Source organism: Harpia harpyja, chromosome 14, assembly GCF_026419915.1.
Source record: "Harpia harpyja isolate bHarHar1 chromosome 14, bHarHar1 primary haplotype, whole genome shotgun sequence".
NCBI classification, from domain to species: domain Eukaryota; kingdom Metazoa; phylum Chordata; class Aves; order Accipitriformes; family Accipitridae; genus Harpia; species Harpia harpyja.
The window spans coordinates 7,112,609-7,135,263 of NC_068953.1; the positions used below are offsets into that span (position 1 = coordinate 7,112,609).

Here is a 22,655-nt window from a genome sequence, read left to right on the forward strand (position 1 = left end):
CATGATTGTAATGGTGAGGGGTGGAAAATTTTCCCCTAGCTACTTGGAAGAAAAAGGACCTTACGTAGAATTTATAAGCTTCTTCAGCTGAGCTAATTATTCAGGAAAGGGTATTTTTCATCGCAAGCAGCACAGGCAAGCAGATTCCATTCATAACTCAAATACCAAACAGCTTTAGCACCTTTGGTTTTAGTGGCTTATTTTATTAATATTAAGGTGGGCTTTTTTAGTTGGGTTTTGGTGGTTTGTTTTTTTTTAATGCTTTTTCCCTTCGGGCAGAAAGCTGCTCCCTTTTCGTCACAGCCTCGATAATGAATTGCAGTGTACAAAGCCGGTCATACAATACGCAGCGGCGGCAGCGCGGAGCTAGAATCTTTGGGAAGAGTTTCCATAGAAACATTGACGTCCTCCTGGCGAACAGGACACCGAGTTCCTTCAATGGGAGGTATGGGGTTTTAAAGGAGCAGCGAGGTGGCGGGAAGCCAATCCAGCAGAGCTATGACTCGGCATCTCCCAGTAGAATAGGGGGTTTGAGCTGGTGGGAGAAGAAAAAAAAAAAAAAAATAACCCAATTACCTTTGCATTATCAAAATGTTGGATTTGATGGCTGCTGCTTGAACGGTGCTGTATATAGCCTGGTAAATAATTAAACTGCTGACCGCAGAGTGCGTGAGAGCCAGCAGCCAAAAATCATAAATACTCAAGGCTGTGAGCTAGCGGCTTCTAAAAAAATCTTGTCAGATTTTGTCACAGACTCCATCCCCAGAAGCCTTAAATTCAGCACAAATCGGCATGACGCAGGCATAAACCTCCCGGGGACGAGCAAGGTTGCACCCCGGCAATGCGCACCCTCCCCTTCCCTGCTCATCTCGGAATGAGACAAGTGTTTTTGCTAATGTTCCAGCTCTGTGTTTTAAATAGCCTCGTGTCTACCCAGCTAAATAGTGGCAGAGCAGCCTTGTCTGGAAGAGGCTGTTTCTAGAAGGAAAACAGTCAGAGGAAATGTTTTTGCCAGAAATGTTGGAAATCATACAAAACAAAAAGGGAGCGTGCAAAAGAATTCGCCGCCGAGCGTTCCCCGGGTTTTTGTTCAGGCTCACAAAACGCTTTGTTTCGGAGCAATGCCCAGATAAGATTAATGAAGGTGACAGACGTCCCTTCTCAGAAAGCGTGTGACCCACTCGGAGGCCCCGTCCGACGCCTGAGGACGCCGGCTGGAGCCTTTCCACCGGCCGGCGGGGCTTTGGCTCCGGACCCGGGAGCTAACGTGCCTCAGCCTGAAAAAGCAAGCAGCCATCTGACCCAACCTGGTTGCTCTCAGCCTTCACGGCTTCCTCCAGCCCTTTGACTCCGAGCTGGATATCTCTATCACAATTCAGACAACTCTCTGGTACAGTCTAATACATCTCAGCAAGGGTCTCAGGTGTGTCACCCTCCCAAATACCCAAGCATCTTCCCGTGGCGAGTTACACAAGGTGAGGAGCACTTATTACAGCTCTTCCTCTCTTTCTCGCCAGCGCTGATATTGCAGGGGTGACTCGTCGTTTACCCAGCAAATCCCTGTGGTATGTGGTTTGCTTTGGGAAGGCGAGCTGGTGGAAGGGTGCGCTCCACCGGGACAGCGCGGAGCTCGGAGGGAGCTTTGCTACCTGCAGGAGCGGGCGCCGTGGTCTTGAACCGGCCTTATCCTCTCTGCAGGCGAGCTTCTCTTATTCCAAATTATCTTGCAGTTTGCACAGCTTAAAATCTCTCCAGAGTGATTACCAGAAAATACAAAGCATCCACAAGTCCATCACAGTTTAACGGGAGCCTCAGGTACTCTGCACCTTTCGCAGTCTGCTCCAGGTAGTCTTCAATTAGGCACCAAAGGCAAACTACTCGTGTGTGGTTGCTGACCTTAATCACTTGTCCTTTGCAACGCTCAGAAAATGTGGCTATTTATACTGCTGTTATTACAATACTGAAAACTCTTATGCTGAAAGTTGAAGTATTTCAAATCTATATGGTTATGATGCTACATGTAGTTCTGGTTTATAATTTTATAGCAAAGACATCCATTTATTCAGTGGGCTCCAAGTAGGATGTTTGATACAGGATATGGAATTGATCTGTTTGCAGAATGTTTGCACGGAGATTATTTTGGTTAAACCCGTTCAGCAAGATTCGCCGTAGACGCAGAAAGACAGAAAAGTCAGCAAGTCAGAGGATCTCGAAGAAGTGTCTTGAGTTTTAGGGACTTAGTCAGACTGTTTCAAAGGATGGCAGGAATTACTTTCAAGGGAATAGGAAAAGAGGGTAAAAAAGATCTCCATCTTCCTGAGCAGTACCTAGCTCTTTTCATCCATTAGTCTCAAAGTGTTTTGCTACAGAATAAAAACCACTTTATCCTGTTTTGTAGATGCAGAAGCCTTAGAAATAAGGACCGGTTTAGAACGAGAGCCATTTTACTTGAGCACTTTGTCCTTACTTCCAACTTTGGTGAATCTGAGAGCTCATTATTCTTTTTTGATTAACGTCACCTTATAAGGTGTTCAGCTAGCACGGCAATGAACTTGATTTCAATACCCAGGTAGGCTGGATTTGCATGCACCAGGAAGGGCAGATGACAAACCTGACCCACACACCCACCACGATAAGGCAGCTGGGTCAGAGGTGGGGCTGAGGACAACGCCTGGTGCTGCTATCCGGAGAAGCAGGGACTCCGGTGCGCCCAGCATCTGGCTTACCCACCCACGGTGCACAAGACTCTCGTTCTGGCATGGACCTATTTATACACATGCAGAAAGTACATGCTTAATTATACTGAAGTAGGAAGAGTTACAGTTAAAGCAGGGGGACACGCTGGTTTGACTGCAGTTGTACCCTCCGAGCACTTTGACGTAGTATTTCTGCAAGAGCGAGCAATAAATGAAATTATCTACTTGCCTGATATTAAACTGGTGCACTACAGCAGTCCTGAATTTCTTCTAAACCAAATCTTATTACAGCACCTCCTATGCCAGAGGTCCTTTCTCTTCCAGAATATCTGCAGAACTGCAGTGCTGGGTGTGCATTCTTTATTGGTGCGGTGCTTTTAACCAAGGGAAAGGCACTGCTCCGTTCAAGCTGCTTACGAGGCCCTGGCTGAGCAAACCCTCCTCACAGACACTTAATTGAGAAGTTGCACTTAAGTCTTACGAAACCTGACGGATCCTGATCACCCCCTTTGGTGCAGTACGGAACCGGGACGCCAACTCCTCATCGAATAACACGTAATTCCCATTAAGGGCAGATTTATCTGCAAGCTGATGGGGTCAGGGGCTGCAAAGCCACTAGCAGAACCACGCACCACACTGAGGGGCTTTGGCAATGCCTCAGTGAATCCATACATGCTCATGTTTAGTGGAGAGATGCTACGAATGTTTCTGCATACTGCTTAAAACTTGTGTTTGACTTAAAAAGTGAGAAGACAGCCAGTTCCCTTTCCATGTATCTTGTAGTCAAGAGCTGTCAAACACATTATAGATGTTTATATTCAGGCGGCTCTGTTTAGATGAAGCATTACTATCCCGCTCGCTAGCTGAATCAGGAAAGTCTTTCTCTGCACCTGAGCCTATGTGGTCGTTCCCTTTAGGTGGAGCTTCTGGAAAACTACAGCCACGGGGAACTGCAGCCAGCAAACGCTGTGCAAATCCACTACGCAGACCCACTCCTCCTGGAGTAGAGCCTATGCAAACAGCAGGGAAATTGTATTCTCTGTGGTATATCGTTTGAGCTTTCCTTCCAGCAGATCCTGCTTCTTTTTCACATCAGCTCCTCTACTGAATCTAGGACACGGGAGATGCTCAATCCTGCCTTCTGGGCTCTCGTCCATCAGATTTGCAAGATTTTTGTGATATAACAGTAATCACAAGCTGCTTGCATTAAATGGCATGCTATCAGAAAAGCCTGTCCGAAGGGCTCTTAGTCTTTGATCACTCCTTGTACGAGCAGAAAACAAAGTATTTCTTTCAGTAATGAAAAATGAATTCCCACTTTATCCTTCAAAATGGTGGTGGGTTTCTGTGCCTCAGACATGATACAAACCCATTGCAGTAGCCATTTTGAACACCTAAATTTTCTACAAACAGCTGAAATTTGCAAAGCGAGGAGCCCATCGCTTCAAACGCCATGCTGGGGATTGAAAGCATATACTACGGAATAACAAAAAGGAAGAATAGACTTTGTTAAAGGTGGGAATTTGATACCAAAAATTAAGCATGGCCATAACAATTACAGCCATCTAGTGGGCAAAAGGTTTGTAAAAAAATAAATATAGTATTGATATTCAATTTCAACAGTAAAATACTTGTAAATGAAAGAGGTCTAGAGAATAACCAAGGGGGGGGGAGTTTGCACTGCTTTTTTACTATTCTTCAGGAATACATAAAATCTTAAATATTTTCCTTCTTGCATTGTAGCCTGTAAATATTAGGAAAATTAGATCTCATCTGGTGAGACTGTTTTAACGAGGAACTTGCTGAGAATATCCGATGAAGTGTGTTATTGCTCACACTTCAGCTGAAGGAACAGGACCGATTTTTTTCACAGAGATTTCCTTTCTCCAAATGGTTCATTAAAATTTAAAGTTAGATATATGACAACACAAGCTTTAAGTTAAGTAGATAGCAACAAATCAACAGGCTTCACAGAGTGATTAAGGATCTCTTTCTTCAAATGCTTTGTACATATTCTTTTGGCTCTTGATGTCATCCATCATTTCAGGAGCTCCTCAGGCTTCACAGGGTATTTCATGTTCGATAGGATCTCTAGTGAATTTCTACTGAAAAAGCAAATTGGAAAGTAAGTATTTAATCTAAATCTTTGCATATCAAAAGGAAGAAAAAGTACATCTCTCTCTTTATCTTACTTTTATATGGAGCATATGGGCTGAAACGATGAACTTCAGATCTGAATTCCAAAACCTCCAAAGCATTTTGATTTAGCCCATAATAAAATCTGCACTGGGATTTCATAACAATGCTTTTTAATCCACCTTGGAGGAGGGAAAAGATTCTCTGTGAGAGGGTTTGCTCTGTTAGAAGTTTTTGGGTTGTTGGCTTGGTTTTTTTTTAAACTTAGTCATCTGTATTCAAGATTTTAAAAACTTATTTACAGAACAAACAAACCTTCCCAGAATAATCTCCGCAGGCTTTTGATTACATGCCTTGGAGTGGAAGAACAGGCTATAGGATTTTTTAACCCTATGACAAGAAATAACTGGCTGTGAATTTTGGAAATCCTCTTTGGCATGTGTTCAAGCCGGTATTAATGCAAACCGCCCCATGCCAATCTCCTGACTCATCCCAAATGGCAGCTTCTGACACTCATCCCATCCGTCGCCGGCCTTCCCTAGGAAGAAAACAAAGCAGCTCCTCCCTTCCTTCCTGAAAGCTCACGTGCTCGACGTGCTGCTGAGCGGGTGCATCTTCTGTATTTCCAAGCATTTAATTTGGGGTCTGATCTTGTGCCTGCAAATCTCGAAGGGGGGGTTGTCACTGTATAATTTGTCTTGACTGCCGAGTCCCAGGGCACAGAGCAGCTCACGGTGCATCCTTCTGCCAGCCCTGGTTTCACGTTCAGGGCATGAGAAACTCTTTGCAGCAAGTATGTAAAATTCTCTTTGTGCCTCTGGTGCAAATCTCTTTTAAGACAACTATATGTCAAAAATAGCATTATGTTGCTTCTAAATCCTATATATTTTTATAGGACTCAATGATCCTTATGGGTCCCTTCCAACTGGAGATATTCTACGATTCTATGATAGATGTAATTTTTATATTATTTACATAGTGTATAAATATCCAAGTAACCATTATCCAGAGGCAGACAATGGAAAATGCTGTTTAAATACCACAGTCCTGCAGAATCTCATGTGTTGGATTAAATCTCGGTCCACACTCGTTTGTGCCAGTTGCGGGAGGGCTTTTTCCTTGTCCTACAGGCGAGAGGCGAGGAGTGAAGGGCAGAGGCTCAGCTGCTCTAACTGTGAATTTCTTGACCTCTGACAGTTTGGTTTTTTTTTTTAATCAGAGCCTTTTCTAAGCATAGGCTATGCAGTATAACATGCCATATAAAATCTCTGATAGATACAGAGCTAGATTTGTGATGCAGTTACTGGTATTTCATTAACCTTTATCTTGACAAGTGGAAATAACACGCTGTGATTCAGGGTAAATTTTTCACTTGCAGAGAAAAATGGTGCCAAAAGAAAGCAAATGGGCTAGAAATTAATAAATACAAATCTCAATAGCAAAAATCAACTTCCAGCTGGACTTGGCCCCTTGTGCATGTTTCAGATGTGTTGTGACGATGCTCTGCAGGGCACGACAGAGCCGTGGCTTGCACATCGCTCAGGAGCCCATGGGCAACCACAGCCAGCGTTGGGGACAGGGGTAGCCCCCCTCCAGGCTCCCTCCCCTGCTTTTTCCACCCAGATGAAGACACGGACCTCAAGGATTGTCCACCCTGCCTTGGGCTGTGGGCCCTGCATGCCGCGTCGGGTCTACGGCCCCATGGTCCCACTGGGGTCAGCTGCAAAATGCTTGTTGCTCTGCAAAAAGGCTGCTTGCGCTCACGGTCCCGATGATGTGGGTATGCAACCGCTGACCTACTGAAACCCCCGGGAAAACCATTTCTAGGAGGGCCTGAGCTAAATACAGCCTCTCGTAGACTGCAGACTTGCTGGTGGCTGGCAGAGTCCCCCAGAGGAGACGACAGAGCTGGTGAGTAATAAGGATAACTGATGTTTTTCCAAGTTGAAACCAGCCTGACTCACCACTATTTTGTTTCTTTTATTGTTATTTGTATTGCTCTGATGCCAGACAGCAGATCTCAGTTATTGAGCCCAGGGTTTTATCACCATATAACAGGAAAAAGTGCCCTCTGAAATGCTTCCAGACTAAATCAGTAGGAGGGGAAAAAGAAAAAGCAAAGCCACTTGCTCACTGCTGCCCTGTAATTTGGGGCTGAAAACCTCCAATGCTCTGCTCCTAACTAAGCACCTTCACTCACCCACGGTGGCATATTTTCCAGCTGGTCTTGCCTTGCTCTAAGCTTAGGTTTATAAATAGTCAGTACCATCTAGTTTTCCAAATAAGAGATCTGCTTAGAGTGTGCGTTCCAGGACCCCTCGTGCTCTTGGGAGCGCTCGCTGCCGGCAGGGGCTGCTCATATCTGCAGCTTTCTATTGAGATACTGATCTGAGGCTGCAGGAGAGCACAACATGCCATCAGAAAATGATCAGGAGAAGGCAGATACACCACGGGTATAGCAGAGGCCACCCCTACCCCATTCGCTCAGGCCATGCTCTCCTCCCAGCGAGTGGCACAACCCTGTACAACCAGCTCCTGCTCTTCTCTTAAGTGAAGTCAGGATCTATTCCTGGGCAGAGCTGCCATGGAAAATGTCTCTCTGGAGCTGCTATCTGCCAGGGGTAATGTCTCTCTCAAGCCAGTATCTAGCACAGGATAAGATTCCTACTGTTTGTGATGATACACATCAGCCTCTTGAGGTTTTCGCGACACCCTGGGTGTTGCTGGTGCAGGGAGCAGTCATAGCCACCATCGTATCTGCAAAGCAGAAGATACACATCTATCCCTTGAAAGCTGTGATCCCTACCCCAAGGAGTTTAATAAAATATCAGGGTCTGGATCCAGTAACATCAATAGAAGCAGAATTATTCCCAGATCCAGAGAGAAAAGTACAAACAAAGAGAACCTAGATGTCAAAGAGACAAAAGCTGGCTGGGAGATCAATACAGAAAAGCTCTGCAAAAGGTCTGGGGTTTAATGAGAGATGAGTAGGATGGGACTTGGCATACATAAAAGCTATTAGGAACAGCAGAGAAGAACATGAGATGCAGATAGTGAGAGGAGGCAGAGAACAGCTGGAAGAGGAGGCTGGGAGGAAAACAGGTAGAGGTGGGTAAATTTTGGCTTGTGTGCACCAGTGAAACAGCTGCAGCCACTGCAAGGCCTGGCTAAGCACTGGGAAAAGCCTGATGGTTACAGAGGAGCCGTGCAGAAAGCAAAGCTGCTCAGCCGCTGTAGGAGAACAGAAGTGGTGGTGACCCTTGAAGACGGGCATCGCTGCTGCTCCCAGGCTCTATGCTGGCCCAAGTGTTGGAGGCAGCTTCTCTGGTTTGGGGGGTTTTGGTTTTTCTTAAAGCAGAGCCCAGAGGGGTTCAGCAGCGGCAGCTCTGATTTCTGCCCAAAGCTCCCCGGGTCTTCCAAGCACCCAAGCATCCGCTGAGAATGACCCTAAAACTGAACTAAGCATGTGCTGAGTGCCACCTCTGTGGCAGCGGGTCGGACTCGCCGTGGCAGAGGTGTTGGTGAAGCTCTGCTGATCCACGTCCATCGGGGACGGGGTCTCCCAGGCTGGCAATGCACCCATCCCAGACCAGCCGCGATGCCTTTGCCACCGAACGGCAGCACGGCAGGCGGGCAGAGGGGCGAGGGTTTGTTCAAACCAACCTCGGCTTGCATCTTGGCTTGGGAAGACATGCCTGGCATTTTTGTCAGCAGTGTCTCTTGAAATAAATCATCAGCCGTTCTGGAGAACCGTGCCTGCGTATTAGGACAATTATTGCTTTCTTCCAGCCTCGGCTGTGTAAAAATGCATTGCGACTCTTTATGAGAAATTCTCATCTCCTTCTGTCAGTCATCTTGTCTCAGCGGGGAAAAAAATCCCCAAGCCCTGTCATATCAGAAAATGAGAAAATTATCAATATCTAAAGTGTATGTGAAAAATACGAGCTCTTTCTCCGTTTGGGAGAATGGATCTCGGTTGTAAAGTCTTACAAACGTTAGCAGCTTCTCAGACATTCAAAAATGTTAATGATCCTAAGGTACTAAAATAGCTTGCCATAGAGTTTTCCATATTATAAATACTGTCTTGCCCTCTGCAGCCATCTAGAAGACTCTATCACAGATGAATGGTCCTATACATCGCTTTGTGTATTCAGAAAGCAGAGTCAGGATTAGTATATTCATGCAGACACAACAGGCTCTGATGATTGCCTGTGTATCTGGAGTTAGGATCGAGCTTTAGTTCCTGAGATCAGCTTAATAAATACTATCAGCTTCCTCCCACTGAGTGTAGGAATAGGAAAAAATCTGTCAATAGCTGTAGCTTTGAATAGGAATCCTTGAGTAAAGTAAATCTCTCTACTTCAGATTTCCGCTGGCCTCCTTACACTGCCTTGGGGAGAGAGGAGGGACTCGGGAGGTGACAGCCCCAACTGCCGCAGCTGAGCCAGCTGGGGTGCGGAGGGGGTCCCTACCAGCCCCAGGAATGACCCCCCCTGTCACAGGGGTGTCTGAGCCAGTCCCGGGGTCCTCTTTCCCCTGAAGAGCAGCAGCTGACTCTATCCGCTGCCCTTCCAGGGGGAAGGTGGGGGTTTGGGTAAGTGGGCTCAGCCTCTTGTCCTCCTTTCCTAGAGCCATGCACAGATCCCTGTGCTGTCCGGGGGCTTGTGCTATTGTTGCCTTCAAAACAGGAGATTCTGGAGTCAGCTCCCCATGGGAAAACTGGGAGCAGCTCCTTCCCTCCCTCGGGCTGTCTGCAGACTCCAGCAGACCTCACCTCCTTTGGCTGCACACAGCTCCTGTCCCAGCGCTTTGGGCTGGGACCCACAAATGTGCACCTCCAGATGCTTCAGCACCGCCTGAAGCAGCCAGAGCTGCTGCACGCCACAAGACCAGAGGTCTGAATCACATCCCCAGGCATGCAGGAGAGTGGTTTAATTCAGATCTAAACCTTATTAACGCTACCTGGAATCACAGGTTTGAGTCTTGGCACCTGTGAAGCTGGCTGGCTTGGGGCACGAGTGGAAGAACGCGGAGGAACTCGCTGCTTCTACAGCTCTCCTGCGGTAGGACTCACAATTAGATTTGAATCTGTTCTGCTTTAATCCTTTTTCAAATATCTGTCCCTTTTGCTTTTATGAGCCATCAATTGTTTTATTTCCCCATCAGATTAGTTTGTTCCTCTCACTGTAGCTTTGGGCTTTTGCAGCTGAATGGGACCCAGGAGACCTAAGCATCAGGACTGAAGACACAGTACAACACAAAAAGGGCAGCTGGTGCTCAGCAGACACCACAAACCACTTAAAATGTCTTTTGTTTATTAGCTATTGTTCAGTTAAATATAGTACCTGTAGCTTGAACAATAGGCAGTGGCAGAGTACGTGCTTTGTGCGCTTACCGGCTATTACTGAGCACCGAGGTGAGGCTTTAACACACGAGGCCAGAGGCAGAGTACAGCAAATTTGCCTAGAAAGCCCTTATAATGCCATTATAACCGGCCCATTAGCAGAGCTACCGAGGAGACTACATAAATGATATTTATTGCATTTCTGCGAGCCCAGAGCAGGGAAGTTTATTTAAACAATTTCATGCAGGGAAAGGTGGATGTCAGCAGGGCTTTGGGCTCCGGAGCTGCAGGAGTGCCGCTCCAGGGGAGAGGTCCAGGACACCCCGGGTGGGCCACCCACGCTGGGCTCCTCTTCCTCCCACACCAAGGTGCCCTGGGCCCAGGGGAGAGGATTCCTAACCTTCTTTGAATTAGGTAGGTTATTTCTGGGATGCTCGAGCTGGAAGCAGGGGCTCTGCTTGCAGATCAGTTGTCCCCCCCGACCTGCTGGGCCCCAGTCCCATCCCAGCTGGGCGTTGCGTTGTACCCACTCTGTTCTTCAGCTGCCTACAGACAAGAAACGGGGCGTTTTCAGACACTTTTAGCAAGTGCTGTCTCAAAACTTGTGCTGGGACTCCAAGGGGAGTTATTGTTTGCATGAATCAGTCCGGAGCTTTTTAGATGCACCAAAGTGAACAAGATGTGAATTATTATTTTTTTCATTAATTTCCTCAGTTCTGAAGCTGAATTGAGTTTTCTGATCTAGTTAGCCCTCCTTTCCCAAACAAATATAATGGCTTTGAAAAATTACCTGTATTTTTATACACCTGACATCTGGATTTGGTAAAAATTCTGAAACTTTTTAAATGCTACTTGCGGTCTGGAGGAAGGGAGGGTGGTATTTAGTAGATGATCTTTGCCCTCATTTTTAAGAAAAAAACCAAACCATCCATTCTGCTGCTGGCAATTGAAAAAGCAGTTAGGCTGAACTCGCTTTTAAGTGAACAAACACTTATGGATCTATTTATACCTGCCCTGAAGCAGACTACCGTAGGTGGAAAAGCTGTAATTATTTCCTTTCCCTGCTTTCCACTGTCCTGTAAAGATCTCCTGGAGCAGCTTGTTAACAAGTTACTGCTGTACGTGGTGAAATTAAAATCAAGCCCATATTAACAACCAAACCAATTTGACTAAGAATGACTAAACCAAGCTGTAACAAAGGTGAGACAAGCTTGAAGGCTGCAAAGAGACAGCTTTTGTTGCTTAGCCCCATCTATCTAAGAAGGTTGAGAATTACAAATGATGAACATGGCTGGCAGTTGAGGGGGACAAAGAGCTGACCAGTAGTGATGGGGGGATGCAACAACATATTTTTTCCCGTGTTCCTTTTTCCATCAGTGCATGTTTTCAATTTAATTCCCCTCCCTAAAGAGTCCCTCTCCTTTGTTATCTTCCTACTTTTCTCCCTCCCCCTTCTCCCTCGGTTTACTTCTCAGAGCAGATGATGTCCTCCACTCACCACCCAGCTTAACTCTAGTTTCAGTATCAAAGATCATTTAAGCTGAAAATAGCTTTTACTGAGTCCACGTTACAACCCAAGAGCGTCTGGTCACCAGATAGGATCTCCAGCTGCCTCTCAGACAGCGTGTCGGAGGGTTATCTGCGTTCTGGTACTCTCAGTACTATGGCCACAAGCCATTATGCTTCATAGCAATTCAGGAGGGTCGTGGACTCGATTACAGCTGATGGTGGACCAGGTGGGAGGAGCTGATGAAACAGGGAAAAAAAATTAATTAACATTCAGCAGGGCAGCCTGTTCTGTAAAGAGATTTTTAATTCTCATAGAATGGAAAGGGATTTTTTTTTTAAGTGATCATAAATTTTTATCGCTCTATGTTGCTACAGATTATTAGGAAATGGCTAGTGGTAATACTTACTATTGCTTTCTGGGGTACAGAGTCCAAATTACTCAGTTATGAAAATAAGGCCTATACTGTTTAGAAGTATGAAATGTTGCCCTTCAGTTCCAAGTATGAAGTAATGATGCTTCTGGAGCAAGAGGATGGATGTGCTATAAATCCCGCTGCTGTGAACCTCTGCCTCCCTTGCAGTGCGAGGGAACGGCACCTATGAGCTGTTGAACAGACGGTGCGTCTGCAGCAGCCTGAACAGAGTTAGAAGTGCTCGGTATTTTAGTGACCCCCTAAGCGTATAAGAGCTTCTTTACTTTGGGAAGATTATGCATATATAGCAGACCGGTGGAGGGAAGGAACAATGAATTGGCTATGGGGAGGGCTCTAACGAGTCCCTAAGGAGAGAGTCCTAGTAGAGATTTCAAAATCCTCACTATGCTTAAAAAGTAAATAGACTGTCTTGGTAGAAGGAGATGCAAAAAAGGTAGCAATTCAGTGAAGTTTTACTGCAATATATTTTGGAAGATTTGCCAGATGGCTGGCAGCAAGACTTTTAAACTCTGACTTTTTTTCGGAGCCAGCCATATTATCATCCATCAGACAGTCACTTTGGACTGACATTGCAGAGTGTGGCTGTCTCCTTTACGTTTGCCTTGCTCCTGTTTATTTCTAGCTGATTTATTTATATCTGGAACTGATACAAGTGGCACGATTTCTTTGTTTCATTAAAAGATTCCTTGATCTAAACTTTAAAAGATTTGTCTTCAGAGAGATCAAAGTCAACCAAATGAATGCCTGGCATCCCTGAGTTTTTCTGATATCCCAGTCTTCAGGTAAATCCGGAAAAGACATTTTTTATTGCAGCGTAGTAAACTGTGGTGACTAGGTTAGAGCCGGCCATTGAATTCTTGGGTATTAATACATACCTATTGTCCAGGCTTCTTAATTACTATTTTCTAATAGATGAAACAATGTTGATGGAGCTTGCACTGTCAAATGCAAGTCAAGGTAAAACCGGGCGCCAACTGCAAGCATGGAAAATTACATCCCACTGCCCAGCAACTCACAGTCAAGCAAGTAAAATACGATTTGCACAGCTGAGCGGAGGCATTGTCAGGGTGCTGACCTAGGAGCCAAGCACTCCTAAACCCCATCTGTCACGACCTGTTGCTTACTCCTGGGAAAACTGCGTACAGCCAGTTCTCTAAAAGAGGCTATTAATTCTGGGTACCTTATTTATTAATTTCAGGGTGTGAACCTGATTTCTAGACCAACAGTGGCATGCTGTGACCAGGACAGAGCTGTCTCATTCCTTCCTATTGCCGGAGGGACAGTGGAAGCCGTTTCTTCCCAGCTTAGCTCAATCACTCCAAGAATTAGCAGGTCTTGCGCGCGCATTTCAAGCCCCGCTGCCTGTTACCTGCCACTACCATTGAGAGAACAGGGTGTTTGCGGACGCTTTGAAGACGTAAAGCTGTATAGAATTGCTGAGTGTTATTGTGGATGGTTGGAGTATGTCCTGGATATGAATCATCTTGCTCTTTCTGACCTACTGTCCTAATTGAGAGTCATTTATTCTTTAGACGCTCGTCACTGTCTGGGCCATACCTTTTCGCAATGAAGCAGCACCCTGGGGCTGCAGGTGTTTACCCCGCTCCCTTATTACATGACAAATTAGAGGAGATTTAGTAAACTGACATGCTGAATCATGGATCCTCCCCAAACGTGACCCCAAACCCCTGCCCCTTTGTTTTGCTGTTTTCTGTGGCAGGGTCAGGCCAGGACATGGCTTTCCTGTTGGCTATGTGAATTTTACTGCTGTGCATGTTCCAGTAAAATCAAAGGCCTTAGAAAAGGGATTCTGTGGAACCTTTTTTTTGTCAGTGCCTTTACACTCATTAGTTATAGTTTAGAGCACAAGCCTCGGGGCAGGACCAGCACAGTTGCTCCTGTTTGATTACGCGGGCACTACTGCATCTTCAAAAACCTCTGTCGCCTTGCAGATCCGTAATGAGATGTTTCAGCCTTGTTTCTCCAGCACATTTAAGAAGTATACTCTTCCCTGACCATCTTGTATCTTCTTCTATTTATTAAAGAGGGGACTGATTGCCTGCTTCGAGACCCCTGTGGTCACAGTCTGCCTAGTCACATCCCTTTGAAGAATTTCTATCCGAGGGCTTATCTTCACTGCAGAATTAGCTCAGGCTTTCAGCCGAGGGTCCCCTGCCTCCCTGCTCTGCCCACGCTCCTCCCAGCAGCCTAACGGTAAATTGCAGCTGAGCAACCCACCGGTTGCTGTATATGAAAAGTTTAAATGCTGGAGTCACTAGCATGACTGCTGCGATGCAGATGTCGGCATACGTCGCTCCGTGTTGCAAATCCCCTGGTGCCTCCCTAGAGTCTTCCCGGTGATGTTCTTCCTTGTCATCTAGGCGCTTCCCTGATTCAGCTGAATCAGGGACACTAATACTTCCACTGTCCCCATTTGGATGTCACTTGGACAGGCTGGTGTCAAACATTTAGCAAGAGCAATCTGGATAGGAATATTGAGCTTGAACGTCTGGTTTTTCCCCCTTTGAAAACACACTTCTAATATAAGTGAGAGAGAGATCTGTCAAATGCAGCCCGGGCTGGGAGTTACAATCAACGTGAACCCCTCTGGGGAAGCCACGGATATTTTTATGTATTTCGCTGCTACCTTTGAAGGGTTCAGACAGTCTTTGTTTCTCTCAGAATGCGTTGCTTTTTTCACCATTGGAGATTCCTTTTTTTTTTTCATTATGTCTTTTAAATGTGTCTATGTTTTGCAAAGGTACAGTGTTTGTACTGATCAACCAGGAGAGATCAGTTCCTTAATTCTGGCCAGATTCTGACACACAGAGCTCTAGATCAGCTCTAAATTTCACATTCACTCCTCCATGCTGTATTTATAGCGGGTTTTTTACAATCAATTTTATTCTTTTATTTTGGGGTTCACTTGTCTCTGGAAACACATTCCAACTGAGTCTCTCTTTACTCTGCCAAAGGAAGTCCTTGGAGAAAAGTTGATCCAACTTGGAAGAGAACTTCTAGGTAACAGGCGCCCAGTCTCCTGGTGTGAAGCAACAATTGCATTATTACCTCTCTGTAGTTGGAGATAAATGAGATTTATCCTCTTTGGGGCAGGGCAGGTATGATTTATTACCAAACAATAAAAGTTAAAATTCCTGGTAAGGAACAAGGTTGGGCTGTGTAGCAACAAGTGCTTCTGGAGAACCTAAGCCTGACGTGCGTGCCAAAGTTACTCTTAATTTCTGAGTTATGACCTGATATGAAACCAGTCCTATGTAAAAAGGAAACAAATTTCAGCCTCTTCTATACCTGATTTTCAACAGCTACTAATGCAATACTTCAGTCAGCAAGAAAGGAGATGTTCATGGCTAGCTGGAAACTAAACAAAGTCCTGCCACTTCCATGACTGGTTTCACTCCCAGATCCTCTAGCTCAGGGCTGGTGTCTTCTGCAAATCCTTGTGGGTGGGATTGCTGGTTAATAATTGCTGTTCTCCCAATTATTTAGGTTATGGCCCTTCTTCCGCTCCTTCTTTTCACTACCTGAGTGACAGAGTCGGAACAGAGATTATCCAAAGGCACAAGTGCTGGTTTGTCTTATTGCCGTAGTCAGCTAAATTTGAGATCTCTGCCCAGTATCCGTGGCTCAGTTCACCTCGGGTCTCTGGCATTGCTTCTTAAAATTGCCCTTCTTCCACTTACATTTCAAAAACTGAAAATTGTTCTGTTTTTAAGGGTAGTCACACAGTTACACCTCCAAATGGAGTTTTGTGACATGAGGCCATTTTCAAGAAAAAAAAAAGATTTCCATTTAAAATACTTGGGGCTGTGTTTTCTTGCTCATGTTTGCAGGTGTTTTTATTAAAAGAGCCTGCTATGAGCAGTGTCACGTATGTATGCAGCCTCAGATTTGACTGAAATGAAATTGTGAGAATTTATGGAAAAGCGTTTGGTGAGAAAACATTTGCAGCTATGTAGCCTTAGAAACTAGAGAGTTAGAGTTGGAGCTCGGAGAGTGGCTATGAATATGGAGAGCCGGGAGTTGGAATAATCACAAGGGAGGCAACTGCACCAGCCAGGATGAAAGATGAGAGTTTCAGCAGAAAATTGATCAAGATAACGAAGCAGGGGGAAGATGTCTTGTGACAGCAGCTGGATTTGTAGCATCTAGCCTCAAATAGGAGCATGAAACATAAGTTTGCTTGGAGGGGAGAAGAATCAATCAGAAGATTTCACATAGGATTGTGAGACTATAGAAAATTCCAAGACGCCCTGGAACGCTGCACCATTTACCCTAATCGGAGGGTGAGTCAGCACTCAATTATGTTCAGGCAATTTTATATTCAGTTTTCTATGCGTTGGCGACAAAGCAATTTAGATAATATGGTCATGTAGCAGAATCACCTTCTTTACAAATCTGAGTTACATTAGCTACAATAAAAAGTATGTCACTCTGAGTGCTCATTTTCCAGCGTATAAGATAATCATCATGTGGGACCAAGAAGAAATCTCTTCTTCCCATTGCCAAACTCAATGTAATTGCGCAACATGGCTGGTTTATTCCTTCTTCTAAAGTTGTTAGTTACAGCTACCCTTGAGACTAGACAGATCCACCGCTGTGTGCAGATACTGTCTGAAGTCTTGCGCATTAATAATAGCGTATGAGATAATAGCTCCTACTGGTTTGTGTATTCAAGAGAAAACACTCTGTTATATGAAGTGGGTTATATATATGTAGGTACGTGAGGATTGCTCAGTTTGTCCCTCACGTGGTAAAGACCTGTGACCTGTGAAACAGAAGAATCTGTGTTCTCTCCCTGCTGCTGCTTTATTGGCAAGTCCCAAGAGTATCGTCCTGGGAGATTTCAAGGTGTGGTTCCAGGTTTACACAGCGTGTTGCCATCAGTTCAGGAAAGATGTTATGCTAATCTGACCTTTTGCTTAATCTTTTAAGGCATGTATTATACTATTTCAGAGCAATTATAGCTTTAGGAATCAGAAGTTGGAGAGGAAATGAGTGATTTACTATGCTTTGAATCAACAGTTTAAACTGAATGATCATTTCAATGCCAGTGACAGATTCAGTCTTCCATGAACTACTCCTTACATGAACTGTGTTAAAACCAGGATGTACAAACTGTGTTAAAATCCACTTTGTATGTCTCAGGAGCAAACACACAGCTTGAATCTTCATTCTCCTCCATTATTCCTGTTGACATGACTCGATGGACTTTTAATAAGAGTTGAATAAGGGCCAGATCTGGAGCGCAGCAAACTCGAAGAGAAATTTCCATTGGCTTTTTTTTCCGTGGATAATACCCTTAAAGATTCAGGGTCAAACCTCAGCTGTCATAAGCTGGCATCTTTCCACTCGACTAGCTCTTCATGTCTGCACAAATACAAAGTCACTAGGTTTCTGTCCATCTGAAAAGAAGCACCCTTAATTTTTTATTAATAATGAAGATAGTTTTCAGTGATCTTCTTCTCATGAGAATGATTTTCAGACTGTATTCATCAAGACACTGACATTTGAACTCAATTTACTTTCAAGTCACCATCGTTCACATATTGTCACAGCTTGACAGCTAAGCGCGTTAACTCAGAGCTTCTCAAACTAATGCTCTCAGACCCAGTATCAATACCTGTAACCTTTGGCTTTCCTAAATGTGATATTCTGCATGTCAGCTACTAGTCACTAGCTAAACTCTCAAAGTCCTAAGCAAGTACTGGGCTCTGCATAGAACACTGTTACTGATAGGAATTGTATTGCAGAAAGGCATAAGAAACCCAGTCAACAGGCACACACTCCAGAAAAAAACCAGATTGCTTATCAAAAATATGATAAATATTTAAAATATGGATGGATTCTTACTGAGCTGTATTGTTCTTGGTTGCTTAAATTCTTAGTCAAGAACCTGGTGAGATCATCTAGGGATGTTAAAATTATATTTTGTTCTGGATTTTATTGCAAAAATTGAGGCATCTTCCAATTGCTTCTTTATGATAAATTGACAATGATGTGGGAAACATCATTCCTCCCCTTCTCATTCAAGACATGTCTATGTTGTTTTCTTGGAAGACTAGAGAACAGTAAGGGCTTCATCTGATCCTTACTAAGTAAAAAAAACATTGCTGGGAGAGCCACAGGGTGCAAATTCAGAGCGGTGGCTTAGAAGACATCATGGCTAGCAAAAAAAATTAGTATTGTCTGGATCTTTGCCTAAATAAAATTGACTTTCCATTTATTTCAAAGGGAGCCCCCTGGTAATTCTCAGACAATCTTTTTTTACCCTAACTGAAGATAATCAGAATGTCAAAAAATTAGCAGAACTTCTGTGTTTATCAGGCGTTTTTGCTAAACAGATGCCCCTCCATTGCTCATTCTTTCCATTTAAGCAGACTGAATGAAAGTTATTTCCTCATACTCATATTTTTTTCCATTTAGTATCTCTTTCTTCACATTCAATATCTCTCAGGAAGAAGACTGAACAGTTTTCCTGGACTTCCCCTCTCAGGAAAAAGATTTACCCGTCTTCCTCGAAAATGCTAAGTACACAAAATTCTTAAGTAAGTTCTTAGTGAAACTTTTCAGGCTACCTTCATCTACCATAAATTGAAAGGGCAAAAGATCAGACCTTCATCTTCAGTGTTTATTTTGATCCCCGGAAAATAATTAAGGTGAGCAGTCCTTACAGTGTAAAAAGCAGCTGTCTCTTTAAAACTGTTTATGAATCACTGTTTGGAATGAGCGTAGTAAAGCATTTGAAGCTGATTAACTAAGAAGTTGTATGGCTATCAGCTCGGACAGTCCTAACCTCATAATTTTATCTATTAGATACTGCAGAACTAACTGACATTAAACTGGCAGAATCCCAGTGCAAAGGTGAACTCGAGGAAAAAATTATATTGGATTTTAATAAAACTTTCCTTAAAGGTTAACCTCTCTAAGGTATAAAATCAATCTTTCTTCCTTCCTTCTTCTTCAGCCCATTTATTCATAGCTATAGAAAATTCTGATACTCATGAAATATTTCCCGTTTTCTTTCCTCCCTCTCACTCTTATTACAGTATCTATCTACCTGTGACCATTACTCTTCTCAGCATTTTTATTTAGATTCCTTACTCCTCATTTCACTCTTTTTACCTGGCCTTCTCGGGATCGGTACCCCATTCTCAGAATGTCACTTATCAGGCTCCTCTTCAAGAACAGATCCTGCCTCATACCAGTTTCAGGACAAAAAAAACCCAACCTTTTTACTTCATCCTTGAAGGTGGCTGAAACTTTGGGAAGAGCAAAGCTTTGGTGCAAAGTCTTTATTACAGTTTGTCAGGTTTCTCCTGGTTTTATTTTTCCTTCCTACCCAGCAGCTGCCTTCTGTGTCTTGCTCAGGACTCCAGTAACATTTGCCAAGAAAGCTATAACATTAGTAAGCATGCCACTTAGGATAGAATGATGTCCTTGTAAGCCCTAAGCTCCTGCAGATCAGTCCCCTTTACTGGTATCGGCCCAGCAAAATAATATATATATTTTTAAAGAAGAGTCACCAATATCTAAGGAAGTTCCATCTTAGAAGGGTTTTTTTCAGAGCGTACTGGCTGCACAAAGCAGTAGATACCCAGATCTGGAAACTGCTTCTCCATCCTTGCCATACAAGCTCCAGCTCTTGATAGCCAAGCTTCTAAAATCCTGTTACCACCGGAGCCACTAACATAATCTACTGTAATAGCAGAGGAACTTCTGTTGCTGGTGTTTGGCTTTGCCCACCTAGTTGAGCTGTGTAGGGCAGGCCAGCCCCAGCGCATCTCGTGAGAGCTGGTGCCCGGGCTTTCTGGGCCTCCAGGACGGGATGCACGATGCTGGGCTGTTCTCAGAATCACAGCCCCTCACTAACATACCCTCTGTCCTCCATTCTCCCCCTTTTACCAGAACACTTCTCTCCTTCCACTTCAAAGGCTATTTCTCCCCCTCTGCGGCAAGATTAACTGTACCTCTGTCAAGACGGATAGACACTTATCTAACCGCCAGGTCCTGCTCCCCCCATCCCTTCCCTGCATGCTCCCACATCCCCAGGACACTAATCCCATTCCTCAGCCCCCTGCACTACAGAGGAACAAGTCCGGGCACAGCCTGGGTTGCTGTGGAGTTTGCAGCAAGTCGCTGACTGTGGCTGTTTGCCCTGGGGGTAAGAGTCTGCAAACAAGAGTTATTGCACACACATCCTGCCATGTGTGCATTTAACTTGGCATATAAAGCTGCACGCAGCAGCCTCTGCCAGCCAGCTGCTCTTGGTCAGAGGTAACTAACCACTCGCCCCCTTCACGTAATTAGAGATGAGCTTGGGGCTCTCCTAGAAGATGACCTGGCTGGGACAATGCCCCGTGAACTTCTCTGTTTCGGCTGAATTCTGTTCTTGGTTATTCTTTACTCCATCGAAACAACTTTACATATAAGCTAATTTCGTGCTTCCCATCTAAAAAAATCTTTGCGGTCAGAGAGCTCCTGAAGCTGGGCAACGTGATAGGTATATACACTCTCTATAACGTGTATTTATGGAAAAATCACTGCTTAAGCTGGTAAAGTGAAAAGTAAGAGAATCTACACTACATTTCAAAATCATTGTTAAGGTATATGCTGGAGATCAGCCAGGCTTGGCTGCTCACACTGATAGATGATGGAAAAAAGGAACACGCGTCAATATCAGCAAATGGATAAAATTGGGCTAGAGAGGGATGAACACAATGGGAAAAGCTTTCCATTTTTTTCAAAATCAAAGCCCAGGCTCCCACGCTAAAAGGAGAATTGTGTTCCTAAATAGGAAAATGTTAAAAAAGAGACTGTACTATATTCCGGAATGTACGTTACAAAGCTTTATGTCCACTGTCAGGATAAATCTTATATATTCTGTAAGGAACAGCAACGTTCATTTAGTAGAGAAGATGAAAAGGACAAAGATGGGTGGTGGAAATTCTGAGCCTTGCCTTCTACTGCTCTTAAATTCTTGTCCATGTTGACACAGATTAGTAAAAATTTTCTTAGATATTTTTAATTATTTTAACCAACTTTTAAGATTAATAAACTGTATTTTGGTTTTAGATATTGTATTGATCAATAAATAATACCGATTTAGTTTTTTAAAGAGCGCTATTAATTATTTTAGGAACCAAATTTATATTGCTTTAGTAGAAAAAAGAAGGTCCCTTTGTAGAGACCATATAGTCTCTACAAGGTCTTGTAGAAATGTAGGTCTTTGACAATGCAGAGATCGTAGCTCTAGAGATTAGACTGCAGAGACCCAGACTGTAGAAACTGTAGTTCAGTTGCTGGTGATGGCTGTCTTGCTGGCCAGCATCGCAGGATATGGCTATGAACAGGGGATGAGATCAAAACCCTTCTCGTTTAATACAGATTAAGAAAGTCTTTTTACTTCTAATCTCACTCCTGCCTCCCTGCCACGCTCTGAAATGCTTCTCTTGATTTGCTCTGCTGGGGAGAAAAATTGTCCGGGTTTGTCAGGAAAGATGTGAATATGTATTTTTTTCTTTTCTTTTAAGATTAATCTTTTAGTTGAATAGAATTGGCAACATAAGTAAAATTTTGCTGGTGGAGTTGTTTTGTATTGACTGCATTTTTAAAGATTTTTCTAGCAGGGAGAGGTAGACATTTTGTTATTGCTGTGTGTTAATCAAAAGGACTGAAAAATACTGCAGGACCTATTCTGACCTCTTTGTGGTCAAAAAGCCAGTTGAGGTTTTAAGAATACAAGCGATCCTGGATTAGACTCTGTTTTTAAGTGCTAATAATTTAACATTACTACAGTTTGGCCACCTACTTCTGATGTGTTGTATGTGGATGACATAACGATCACTGCAGTTTACAAGTCAGAATTTTTTTCAGACAAACGAGGATAAATTGAAACTTTCATTGGACCACTAGAAGCGGGCTTGATTCTTGCTGACCTGTCCTGAAGAGGTTATTCTTAGGGCAATCACCTGTCTTTAACATTTAACATCGGATTTGTTCAATAGCATGCAATTTTAGCATTGACTGCATTAGAAGCTTCCTTTACATAAGCCACAGAAAAGTACATCACCATTTTCACAGCTTTAAAGGATCTCACAGCTGCCTTGATTATAAATGTATTAGCTCTGTATATTTAATTCAGTTCCTAATGCTTCTCATGTAGTGTTAAAGCCATTTAAAAGAAAGTCTCTGCTTTTACAACCTTTTTTTTTTTTTTTAGCAACTCAGCAGCAGTTAGGCAGTTTGTAAAGCTCCTTACGAAATCTCACCTGAAAACATTGATCTACGGAGTTGTGCAGTTTTTCCCACTTCAAAGGGAAATCTGCTGCTGCTGCTACCCCAGTCAGCGCAGAACTGAGCACCGTAACATGCTGAACTGTTCACTGACACAGCTGATGTTAGCTGTCAATTTGTTCAGTGTGTGTTGCACCAGGGAGATTTCTTAAGTTCTAACTCAAAAAAAAAAAATCAATCAACAAACCAACCACCGTATTTGCCTTTTCATCTTATCTGTTC

General features: G+C 43.8%; 1 long non-coding RNA gene across 1 annotated transcript; it reads right to left on the bottom strand.

Annotated features, from left to right (window-relative positions):
• Nucleotides 1–235: 235 nt before the first annotated feature.
• Nucleotides 236–2,912, bottom strand: LOC128150934 (uncharacterized). Its single transcript, XR_008238241.1, has 2 exons — nucleotides 1,303–2,912; nucleotides 236–535 (listed from the first exon to the last, which is right to left on the bottom strand). It is a non-coding gene; the product is annotated as an uncharacterized LOC128150934 (long non-coding RNA).
• Nucleotides 2,913–22,655: the final 19,743 nt, after the last annotated feature.